The sequence below is a fragment of the Elaeis guineensis genome, chromosome 5, assembly GCF_000442705.2.
Source record: "Elaeis guineensis isolate ETL-2024a chromosome 5, EG11, whole genome shotgun sequence".
Taxonomy (NCBI): Eukaryota; Viridiplantae; Streptophyta; class Magnoliopsida; order Arecales; family Arecaceae; genus Elaeis; species Elaeis guineensis.
The window spans coordinates 98,493,201-98,505,928 of NC_025997.2; the positions used below are offsets into that span (position 1 = coordinate 98,493,201).

Genomic DNA, 12,728 nt, shown 5'->3' on the forward strand with positions numbered 1-12,728 from the left:
AGGGCTATTCGTAATGTGTTGAATGCTTTCAAACAGTCTTCATCAAAGACAAATGATGTATCCTTAGCGAACAGATTGCACAAGGGTCTTGAAATCTTGCTAAAATCTTTGATGAAACATCTATAAAATCCGGCATGACCTAAGAAGGATCGTATTTGTCGGATCGAAGTAGGGGGTGGTAGTTTTGAAATGACCTCAACTTTGGCTTTATCTACCTCGATCCCTTTTTCAGAAATAATATGTCCTAATAAAATTCTTTTCCGTACTATGAAATGGCTCTTTTCCCAACTTAGGACAAGATTTGTCTCCATACACCGTTTAAGAACTTTGAAAAAATTATGGAGACAATCCTCAAAGGTGGTTCCAAACACAGAAAAATCATCCATAAAAACTTCAAGATATTTGTCCACCATATCCGAAAAAATGGCTAGTATGTACCGTTGAAATGTAGTGGGTGCATTGCAGAGCTCAAATGGCATATGCCGAAAAGTGAAGGTGCCATAGGGGCAGGTAAAGGTAGTCTTTTCTTGATCATCCGAAAATATAGGTATTTGATTGTACCCTGAATAACCATCAAGAAAATAGAAGAAACTTTATCCTGCTAACCATTCTAAGATTTGGTCGATGAAGGGCAATGGAAAATGGTCCTTCCTAGTAACGGCATTCAGTTTTCTATAATCTATGCATACTCGCCATCCAAATGATATGCGAGTGGGAAGTTCACCTTCTTCATTCTCAACCACAGTAATATCTGATTTTTTAGGTACTACTTGAGTGGGACTGACCCATTTACTATCAGATATGGGGTAGATGATTCCAGCATCTAACCACTTTACCATCTCTTTCTTTACTACTTCACGCATGTTTGGGTTCAATCTCCTCTGCATATCTCGATGGGGTTTGGCATGTTCCTTAAAATGAATATGGTGCATGCAAATGGAGGGGTCAATTCCTTTTAAATCGGCAATGGACCAACCGATAGCCTCTTTATGTTCCTTCAGAATACCAATCAATTGTGCTTCCTGATTAGGGGTCAAGTCTGATGCAATGATTGTCGGGAGGGTGTCATTGAGTCCTAGAAATACATACTTGAGCGTAGCAGGAAGGGGTTTCAATTCTAACATAGGTGGTGATTCTAAAGATGAGACTATTGGTGTACTGGCTAATGTGGGCAATGGCTCATACTTGATTGTCCATGGAGGAGTGGTTTTATCGTGTGGTGTATCCAACAAGATGTTAACTTCTTTCATATATTCCTCAAAGTCATACACTCCAAAGTGAGCCAAGCAAGTATCTAAGGGGTCTGGTACTAGAATTGTGGGTGTTGCATCTTCTATAATGTCTTCTAGTACATCTACTTCGAAGCAACTATCCATTGATGGACCTTGGGAAGCATCAAACACATTCAGTCTTAGTTTCTTATTCCCAAACGATACGTCCATGACTCCTGTACTATAATTAATGCATGCATTTGCCGTAGCTAGGAAGGGTTGTCCTAAGATAATGGGAATTTGTCTGGGGTTACCACTTAGTTCCATATCGAGAATCAGAAAATCAACTGAAAAGTAAAATTCATCTACCTTGACCAAGACATCCTCAAGCATTCCACGTGGTTCCTTAATTGATCTGTCGGCTAACTGCAGTGTGACTGATGTGGGTTTCAGTTTTCCAAATCTAAAAAGTTCATATACCAAACTAGGTAAAAGATTCACACTTGCCCCTAAATCTAGAAGAGCTTTTCAATGTGATAATCTCCTATAACACAGAAAATGATGGGGGCTCCCGGGTCCTTAAGCTTTGGAGGAGTGGCATGCTGGAAGACAGAACTAGCCTGTTCAGTGAGACGTACTTTCTTTGGGATTTGTGATCTAGATTTATATTTTTGGATGCACAAATTCTTTAAAAATTTGGCATAAGCCGACTTGTTTGATTGCGTCTAGAAGGGGAAGATTAATTTAGACTTGCTTAAAAAATTTCAATATCTCATCGAGTTTTTCTCCCTTCTTATCTGCAGGAATAGGGACTTTCAGGGCATCTGAAAATGGGGCTTTAGGCAAGTAAGATGATTCTGGTGCAGTTGGTTCCTTCTCTATTTTCAGGTCCTCCTTATTCTTGGGTGATTTGGCTTCGGTTAGAGGTTTAGGGTCGGTCTCATTGGTTTTACTAGTGTGTTCAATGACCTTCCCACTTCTCAGAGTCATGATTGATTTGGCATGTTCAGAAAAAATTTCTGGGGTATTAGAGCTCTCAATCACAAATTGCCCTCTTGGGTTGCTCTCGGATTGGCTAGGTAATTTTTCTCCTTCCCTCCTACTGAATACAGTCACTAGTTGACCTATTTGGGTCTTTAGCTTAGCAATGGATTGTGTGTGGGAGTTAAGGGTCTGAGTGTTGACTTCTAATCATTCTTGTGCTTTCAAAACTTTTTCCTCAAAAGCTAAACTGTGACCAGTAGTAGACGGTTGAGAAATATTTTGAAATTGATGGTATGATCCATGCTTATATGTTGGGTCCTGATATTGAGGTCGAGGTGCGGCAGGGCCAACCACTGGTTGTGGTCTCCAGGAGAAATTTGGATGGTTTCTCCAGTCGGAGTTATAAGTGTTCGAATATGGATCATTTCCTGGTCTGTGAGCTTGTTGGACTTGAGCTTGTTGAACCTGCTCGTGCACAAACTCAGGAAATTGAGGTGCGACTGGGCATTCACTAACAAAATGGTTCAGACTTGCACACAATGCATAAACTTCTTGGATTGGGTAAGGTGGAATCGGGGATTGTCCAGTATTTAGAAGACGATCTAATTTTTGGGACAGTTCATCTACCTTATGATGGATATCTATGGCATTTTCTACTTCATATATTCCACCTCTCTTTGGGTTTAACATGGGTTTATCTCTAATAGAGGCAGACATATGATGTAATAAATTTTCACTTAAAATTTCAAACAGTTGCCATGCCTCATCCTCACTTTTCAGCATGAATGTCCCACCGCATGATGCATCGACCATTTGTCGATGTCTTTCAGATAGCCCATCATAAAAATATTGGATTAACTACCACTTGGGTACAGCATGGTGGGGATATTTTCTAATAAGGTCCTTTAATCTCTCCCATGTTTTATGAAATATTTCTCCATCTAATTGGGAAAAACTAGTTATGGCTTTCCTTATTTGATTAGTTTTTCCTATGGAAAAATATTTCTTGAGAAACTCTCCTTGCAGCTGGTCCCAGGTTGATATAATCATGGAATCCAAATTATGTAGCCAGTATTTGGCTTTGTCCTTAAGTGAGAAAGGGAATAATTTTAACCTAAGAGCATCATCGGAGAAGTTGTGAATTTTGACAGTTGAGCATATCTCAAGAAATTCTTCAAGATGTTTATAAGGGTCCTCATTACTAAGTTCATAAAATGAAGGTAACATTTGGATTATACTGGACTTAATTTTATATTGAGTGGCCTCCACAAGAGGCACTTGTATACAAGGAGAGTAGGTATATGTGGAAGGAGTAAAGTACTACTTCAATTGCCTGGGTGGATTATTCTCCTGATTTTGGTCCATACTTTTATGTCTGTTGGCTCTAAAGGTTCTTTCTATTTCTGGATCAAAAGATTGGATTTCTGGTCGTAATGATCTACGGCCAAGCATACACCTTATAATTATACTTTAGAGCAAACACAGAAAATTTTAATTTTTATAATATATATATATATTTATAATAAAGTGAGAAAAGAATGAAGAAAATCTAAAGAGAAGAACCTAAGAATCTTAAATCTATGAAAAGGAAGAAATTAGTTAATGTTTAGATGTTAATTGCAATCAACTTAAACAAGCATAGACTCTCTATCCTAAGGTTAACTTAGATCTAGACAGCTCCTAACTTCCAAGACTGCCTTTGAGCACTCCAAGCTTAAGACTGACTAACTGACTCGACCAGGTAAGCGTAAGATGTGGGAGGTTCCCTGCTCGTTGCTTTCCTTAGACACCAACTGAGTTGGCCAGGTCAGTCAACAGAATCAATTGAAAACCACTTTCTTTAACCATTTGCCTTAGACACCGAGCAATTAACCAATCCGCACTCGGTTCAACTCTAGAGCTTTCTTATCCTATTGAGCTCAAAATTCCTAGTGCTGATGTCTAGTTGATTTTAGATTAAGGTCTAGGTTATGCAAATGCAAGGGAGTGATTTGTGGGCCAAGAAAGGGTGATCAAATTCCCACCTTATCTTAGTTAATGGGTTGTGCCCTTAAAGTTAATTATGGAGATGAGATGCAAAGAAACAAGGTGTCCAATCAAGTTAGAAATTTTTATATTTAGGGTTACACTATTTTAGTTAAGTGTTATGAAATATCAATGATTTTTTTTTTTAATTCAACTGTGCCAAGATCCCTGGCAACGGCACCAAAATTTGATGCGTAGTCGTTGATAGCACCAAAAATAACTCTACTCACTATGTAGGTAGGATGAGTCGAGATCATATCCTCAAAGACCTTGGGCTAAGTTGAGATTGCAAAATAAAAGAAAGAAACGTTATTTTTGATTTAGAAAATAAATTATCTTAAAATTGATGTAATTAGAAAATAAAGAGCTCGGGAGTTTTGAATTAATTTTGCACTAGTAGAGTTGTATCTCTTTTTTTTAAATTAAATAGATGTGATTAATCTTAGAAAAAGTATCTGTCTTTCCTCGGCACGCCCCGTACCCGTAGATCATGGTGCATCTCCGGAAAGTAATAGGTAAACAACTCTTCTTTCCTCGGCATGCCCCGTATCCATAGATCACGGTGTGTCTCCAGAAAGTAAAAGTTATTCCTAATATTAATCTAACAAGAAAGCATAAATAAAAGCATATGAAGGAGAGCAAATAAAGAACTCATGATGATTTAAATAAAAAATATAATCTTTATTGCATATAAAGAAATACAAAAAATTTTAGAACAATAAACCATCTCTGTGTCGTTACAAAATTTTTTCTCCACTCCCGAGACTGCTAGCCTAGCTGCTAATGAAGTAGTCCCTTTCTATTCCTCTATGCAAGGCTCTAGAAGAATTTCTTGGCTCCCCCCTCCAATGAGAGTACACAAGCCTTTTTATAGGTGTTAGGAGGGTGGAGTTTTACATGGTTTTTCGATGTGGGACTAAAGAAAATACTAAAGACTAAAAGATGGACGGATGAGATGAAAAGATCACAATACAAATTCTTTCTCTTAAAATATTTTCAAGTATATATTTTTTCCTTTAATTTTCAATCCATCGCCCGTCTGTTCCTACGAACCCGCGCTGCCGTGCCCGCTGCCCGCCCGCGCGTCCGCCCACGCATCCTTCTTTTATTTAAATTTTATTTTAAGTCCAATTTTCTTCAAACTTGAGTCTTTTTGATCTACGAATCGGACTTTTTGTATCGGCGATCATCTTTCCTGTAAAACATAAAAAAAGTATCAAATTCTTAATAAATAAAATAAATTAAATATAATTTTTTATTTTAAATGACTTAAATTAAATGTTTATCACCTTGGGACACCAAGGTGGAGATTGTTGTGATCTAGGTGGTGTGCCCAAGGCCCAGGGGACCAAGGCTAAGGCCAAGGTCCATCATTCATGAGGGCTTCATGGAGGCTCTAGGGCTAGTTGGGCCCTAGGTTGAAAGGCTGTGGGCCTTTCGGGTTCTTGAGGTCTAGGTTATGTGGGCCTTAAGGGACCAACTCTTTATGGGCCAGGTCTGGGCCCAGGATAGGTGAGGTTAGGTTGAGTCATGGGTGTACATGGGCTTGGGTTAACCTAATCTCCCATAGAGTTGGTCAAGGGAGTTTTGGGTTTGGATCACTTGAGCCTGTGTTTATATATACATGCACTGTATAGGTTTGATTAAGCCAAGAAATACGAAAACCCTTTCTCCTAAGTCTCTCTCTCTCTTCTTCCTCTCTCTTCAGCTATTCTCCATGCCCCAGGAGCAAGAAACCCTAGGGTTTCTTGCCGCCAGGTCCATAGAAGGCAGGAAAAGCAGGGGAGGCGCTAGGGTTTTGAGCCCCTCCCCCTTTGTGCCGCCAACCATATTGCCTCTCCCTCTCTTACAGCCACCCAAACATCAGGTCCAGGACTTAGAATCTCTTGCTACGAGGTTGGTACAAGTTCCTCTCAGATCTGGAGTTAATCTGAGGTCGTTTGAGGTGCGGGTGAGATCTCCATCAACAGATCTATAGGAAAGGCTGCAGTAGGACAGATCTGCAAGGTTTGGTTCTATCTATCTTCTTCCCTATCTAGAATATCCCGATTTAAAATCTATAAATTGAAAGATCTCGGTCCAGGCCTGATCTAGTTGGGTACCAGATCTTGGATTTTTTAGAGGTGATCTTAGAGGCGTTCTTCATCTGGAACGAAAGGCTGACGAAGAAGACAGCAACCAGGCTGATTTCGTCAAGGGCTTTCGATCGAGTCCAGAAGTCTCCAGATTTATTCGTTGCTGGTTCCACTGCACCCAAGGTCCATGGGAGGAGCCGGGATTGTGCTCCAACAATCGAATCATCCAACACCAAATAAAGGTTCGTCATTGTCAGCTTGTCTTTCTCTTCATATTGCCCATCCGTCATCTCTTCAGGTTTGCGTTCCTTTCTTTGGAAAGTAATTTCATAAACATCCTTGATCAATACTGCCTGCATCTTTATCTTCCAAAGTATAAAGTTTGATCCATCAAACCTAGGTATCTCATATTTTATTATCATCACCTTGTCCGTCATTGTTTCAAATCAAACCAGCTACAAAAGAATCTCTTGCGCTCTGATACCAAACTGAAAAGATCGGTCGTGGGGTAATCGAGCACACCTCGATCCACACAGCACACAAGCACACAAATACAACAGAAACAAGATCATTTTACAGAAAAAAATAACTAGAACAAATGTAGAATGCAAAATAGGGGAGATAATGAAGCAATAAAAATAAGAGAAAAGAAAGCACACCAGATTTATGTGGTTTGGCCTGATTGTTGGCCTACATCTATGGGCAAGACTTCTTCAACGTTCTTCTATTAATAATCCATGACACAACGAAGTATAAAATTGGAGAAGAAAATAAAAGGACTCACACAGACTCTCTTTTACAAGAAAAAATAAAACACTCTTATATTCTCTCAAAGAAATCTCACATCTCTCTTATTTTTCCTCTTCTCTTGAACCCTCTTTTTATTATTTTTCACTGCTCTCAAGCTACAGAACCTCTCCCAAGGTCCTCCCTTTAAATAGAGCTCATCATTAGGTGAAACCAGGTCCAAACCGTATCAAAAAATGGACTCCGATTCATTGTGAAATTGAAAAACCAAAATCCATCGTCAGATCTGCATCACACGGCCCAAGAAACATCATCTAAAATAGTCCAAAACAATCGAGAAAAACCCTCAGCCGTCAATCAAAATCGAGAGAGATGGGGACTGTCCGATCATGCCTTGGTCCACCAGAACTCGCGTAGACTGCGAGAAATGCCGAAGAAATGGGCGTCGGTCCACTGTGGACCATGAGAAACACTTTGAAAATGGATGCTCGGTCCATGCGCCCATTGTGGACCTTGAGACCTCGGTGGACCATGGTACACCATGCTTGCGAGAAATCTGGGCCAGCCCACACGTGCGCTCGCACTGGCCCCGCTAATGCGTGAGTCTGGGCTGGGCCCCTGCGTGCTGGGTCTCGGGCTTCTTTCATGGGTTTCATCCTAACAGTAGTTCACCTATCTGAAGGAAGTCTTTGTTTTGCTTAATTGATCTTATCTAATATCAAATGGATGGTGGGTAATGGGGCATCTATTGATGTGGTTTGGGATCCATGGAATTCATCTTTTTCATCCATTGCATATTGCCTGTTCCTGTTGACACTATGCAAAATCTCAAAGCTAAAGATCTTATGATGCATGGTGAGAGCAGTTGGGATTTATATATAATTTTTCTATATTTTCCGAAAGTATTGGTGGATCAGATTTTTTTTCAATTCCCTTTCTGAGTGGAGAAGGTATAGATAAGTTTGGATGGAGACCTTTATATGGGTTATCGGTTAAAGTTGCTTGATTAAACGAAAGGCTCCATCGAATAGAAACATTGCTTAGATACGGAGAATTGGTGCTTATCCCAGAGTTACTTCGTTTATGTGGAATAGCTTGAAATCGACCTCAATATATATCATGTTATTCTAAACCAGTGTGAGGTTTCTATATCTCAAATCATTATGACTTATATCGTAATATAGAGGAACCTACCTCTTATGTTACCTTATACTGTAGGTTGGCGAACCAAATCTAGAGACAAGCCTTTATTTTTGATGCAGTGATCATTCCAACTCTCTCTTGAGACCTTCCTCCAAATTATTTATGAGAGATCAGTTAGAAGCAATAGGAGAAGAGAGGCTTTATTGATGGCTTACATTGCTTATAATATTTGGTTGGCCAAAAATGACCATATTTTCCAACATATTACATGGAGTCCCAATTAATCCTCACAAAAGCAATCAGTCAGTCACAGAAATATATTCAAATCACTATATCAGAGGTATCCTTGGTAGCTGGAAAAATTATAGCTCTTCTTTTATAGACTCTGTAATGCAAAAAATGCTTTATTTTACTTAGGAAGCCACCATCCCTAAGTTTCCTCAAGATTAACTTCAGTGATAATATGCCAAATAAAGGTGACTTCGATGAAGCAAGTTTTATTTTCAGAAGTGTAAGTGATACGTCATTGGTGGCATGAGGTATAAGGTTGTTTGATATTATAGTTCCAATGGCAGAATTGCATAATGCATGGAAAGGTATTATAACTAAAATTTTAAAGGCTTCTCATATTTTCCTGAAAAGGGGACTCCTTGATAGTTATTAGGTAGCATTCTGGGTTAACAACTTCAAACACCCCATATCCATCCTTTTAAGACAAGAACGTTGGAGAATAAGAACAACTCTTCAATCTTCTGAAGTGATATATATTTCAGAGAAGATAGTATTGTAGATTGGATATGGCATCATGTTTTTGAGAAGGGATGGCATCATATGTTGCTAATCACATATGAACTATTTTGTGCATGGCTATGACCGATATCCTTTTTGATTATTAGCTATTTTATATTCTGATGCATGGATGCATTTATTCTAGATTAGTTTAATTAATCCAGTTTATCAAAAAAAAAAAAAAAACAAAATTAGCATACTAACAATGTAGTAGATGCAGTTGTCTTGGTCAGTAAAGTCATGAGGATTTGTACCAATAACTTGGTTTTGAGCTCATGTACTAGGTCAAAGGTTGGTGAATTCCTTCTGATTTTCTCAAAAAATTAACGATAATCTACTGATGTGGCTCAAGCTAGGTTGACATGTGGCCAAGAAAATCCAGTTGTTCATCTATATGAAAACTAGAGTAGGTGTACGATGCGGAGATGGAATAGGCGTTCCAGATTCCAGGCGCACCAGGGACCAAGCGTGGCCAGGCGGTTCTTGTAACCTACTAGACAACTGTGGCGCTGGCTATGGGTTTTTACACGTGTGGGGCTGTTCCACAGGGATTGGGCTGCATGATATGCTTAGGCTTGTTGGGCTCTTGTTGGCTTCTCATATCCTTTTTCGTTTCTTCTCTCTCTTTTGTGTTTTGACGTTGTTTTTGTTTTTCTTCTATATCTATTTCATCTCTAGTAAGTCTCGCGTCGTGATCATTCCGACTATTTTTCACAAGAAATTGAAAAAAGAAAGAAAAAAAAAATGGTAGTAAGAAAAGTGTTGTACTGTGGCGTACAATGATGGCAATATAATGCCCCATGCTACATGGTATGATGGATTAGTGCAATTGCTGTTGTACATGATGGTGTTGTGTTGACAAGCACCAATCCCACATGGAACTCTTTCCGGTATCGGATTGGGGCTCGAAGAATTTTAAATTACAAAAATGGCCAGCCAATCAGTTGGCTAGTTATTCTAACCAAAGAAATTCTCAGTTTAGAGGGTATTCATCGACCGATTAGTAGAGCAAGAGCTCCTAGCCAATCAAATTATATTTTGAGTAAATTATGCTGATTCTTTTCGATGTTTGAGGAAATTGTAGATTTCTACGATGAAAATCATATCTTAATTCTCTCAGTAGTAAAATTAGATAGATATGGACAGCTATGATAAAGATCTCAGTATCAAATTAAGCAGATATGATAACTATAATGAAGATCATATATTAATTTTCTCGACATTATATTAGATAAATATGGATAGCTATATAATCCCATATGGTAAAAATCATTTCTTGATTTTTCTGGCCAACAATGCAATCAGATTTAGCAGATAGGATCAATCCCATGAGAATGAAATCATTCCTGATTTTGCTAACTATGTACATATTTGTAAAAATTTTCATTATATGGATCATATCATTCCTTTAATGTAAAGATATTGACTTCTTTGATGTAGGGATTTTGATCCGATAAAATATGTATATGAGCATGTTATCATAGCTAATGAAATTAAGCCTTTTGGCCACAAATTCCTTCTTCAATAATTTTATCCATAATTTTTTTTTTAACATCCTACCTAATATTTTGAAAATATATACATAACCTCCTACTGTTATATCTCTATTAAATAATCTAATAGACCTTGCTGTTGTCAACACTTTTTGATCTATTCAAGTCTTAAAATATCTTATATTCTTTATTCTTATTATTTTTTATTTCTTTTGCTATTTGATTTTTTTCCAAACTTCAAAATTTTGAGTTTGGCCAAATTATTTCCAAATATATATCAAACTTATCTGGGATGGGTTGGATTTATATAAATCAGATTGATTTAATTCAAATAATCGTTTAATAGATCTAAACTTGAATTTGAATAGTTTCATGGATCTATATATTTTTAGATTAATACTTGACCAAGCCTAGATTTGGTCCATGTAGGAACTTGGTTAAGGACAATAACGAGCTCTTGTCCATCAACAAGGATCTAGCTAGAGATTGACCAATAGGGGCTACTTTTGTATTAGACATGGCTGTCTTCTTCTTCTTCATGGAGAGGAGCTTTGAAGTAACAATTTTAATAGAATGAAGGACTTTGAACTTCTGCCTCCTCTTATCACCAACACCATCGCTAGCAGGCTCTGTTGGAAAGAAAGAAGGTTGGACATTCTCGATGGAGTCTCCTATCACATATAGGGATGCTCTAGCAGTTGCTTTGATTCAACGAAAGAGCAATCTCTTGGAATAGCCCATTGAGGAGAGAGGAATTGCATCAAAGAGTCCTGTTCATGCCCATCCTAGTACCCCATCAAGGTAGGCTAATCCCTAATAGGGCAATTAGACCCAAGGGGGTTGGGCTAGTGGCTTGGAAAGGTGCCTCCATTGTGGGACAAAAAGGGTTTAAAGTTTGCTAGACTAGAGTATGAGGTGAGTCATGCAAAGAGCTTGGCCAAAAAATCTTGGGCCTTTTCATAGGTAGAGTAGTAGGTTAATTGAAGGGGAACTGGACTAGACAAGCACCCATGCTAGTTGAATTCAATCACACAAATCTAGGCTAGAGGCAGACAACTCAATCCATGTAGGGGAGGAAGGAAGCGTGTGTGGGAGAGGGAGAGGAATAGACTTTTAGAGCCACATAGCTTTTGAGCCATCATTAATGCCAATGAGTCAATGTTGGGCTCACCCAGCTTCAATTGTGTTGCTGAAACATTCAAGTCAACATGATCTTCAGATAATTCAATCCGATCCATGTTTGACTCGAAAGGGCCTCCACCAAGCTCAAGCCCTCCAACTTCCTAACTGATGGAGGGTTCCTGCACCTTTCAACCAACAAGAGTGCTAGAAGACAACTCCTGGCAAGAAGGTGGTTCTTTTACAGGTGGATGCGAAGGAGAGAGAAAGTTAGTGCAAGATTGTGAACCAACAGTCAATGTTCTTGCTCTCCTTGAGTGGAAAGTGGAATGGAGAGATCTTGTCAAACAACTTAAAATCAATAATTATCTTCCACAGGGCATTCAAATTTTTGCAAAATAGGGGAAGATTCTCAAGCTTGATCTAGGCTTTGTGGAGTAGCCTGCGCTCTTGTGCCCAATGTTGAATTGACCATGGTGTGACTTGGGTGGAGAAGTATTTAGTTTTGATCTCCACTCTCCTTTGAGACCTCTCAATAGTTTAGGACATCCATAAGGAATTGATTGCGAATTTGCGATTGAAGTGCTTAGGTCCCAGTCATAGCCCAATAGAAGAGATTGGAGGTCTTATGCCAATTGGCTACTAGAGATTTGCCTATTATTGAAGGTGAAGCCCTGCATAATGCCAAAGTAGAGGGCCTGCAGAACTGATCTCTTGTCCCACCATTGATAGGGTGTGTTGCTGCAAAAATCCTGTGCCCGAGGTCGGAGGTGATAAAGTCGAGGGGAGGCTAACTCCAAGGGCCACCAAGGGACCTAAAAAAAATTCTGACTGGGGTGTCTTTTGGCTAAGACCCTTAGATACTTAAGTCAAGAGATGGAGAACAAGGAGAAGGAGAGAATGATTCTTCGAAAAACTTACCTTGAGGGTCCCCATGCCCCTTTATTCATAGAGGAGGAATTGGAGTCGTGCACGTCCCGGAGACTAACTAAATTTCGATTATCATGGCTAGATCAAGCAAGTGATGATTATTTTCGTTTAGGGTGGGATTTGATTCTGACAGTCTCCTCCTTCATCTGGACTTTCTAAAGTCATGAAGTTGGTGGATTTTTCCAATTGAGGTTGTTACCTTATATGCATGT

General features: G+C 38.9%; 1 non-coding gene across 1 annotated transcript; it reads left to right on the top strand.

Annotated features, from left to right (window-relative positions):
• Positions 1-3,067: 3,067 nt before the first annotated feature.
• LOC140858232 (small nucleolar RNA R71) lies at positions 3,068-3,173 on the top strand. Its single transcript, XR_012141800.1, has one exon. It is a non-coding gene; the product is annotated as a small nucleolar RNA R71 (small nucleolar RNA).
• The last annotated feature ends 9,555 nt before the right edge of the window (positions 3,174-12,728 follow it).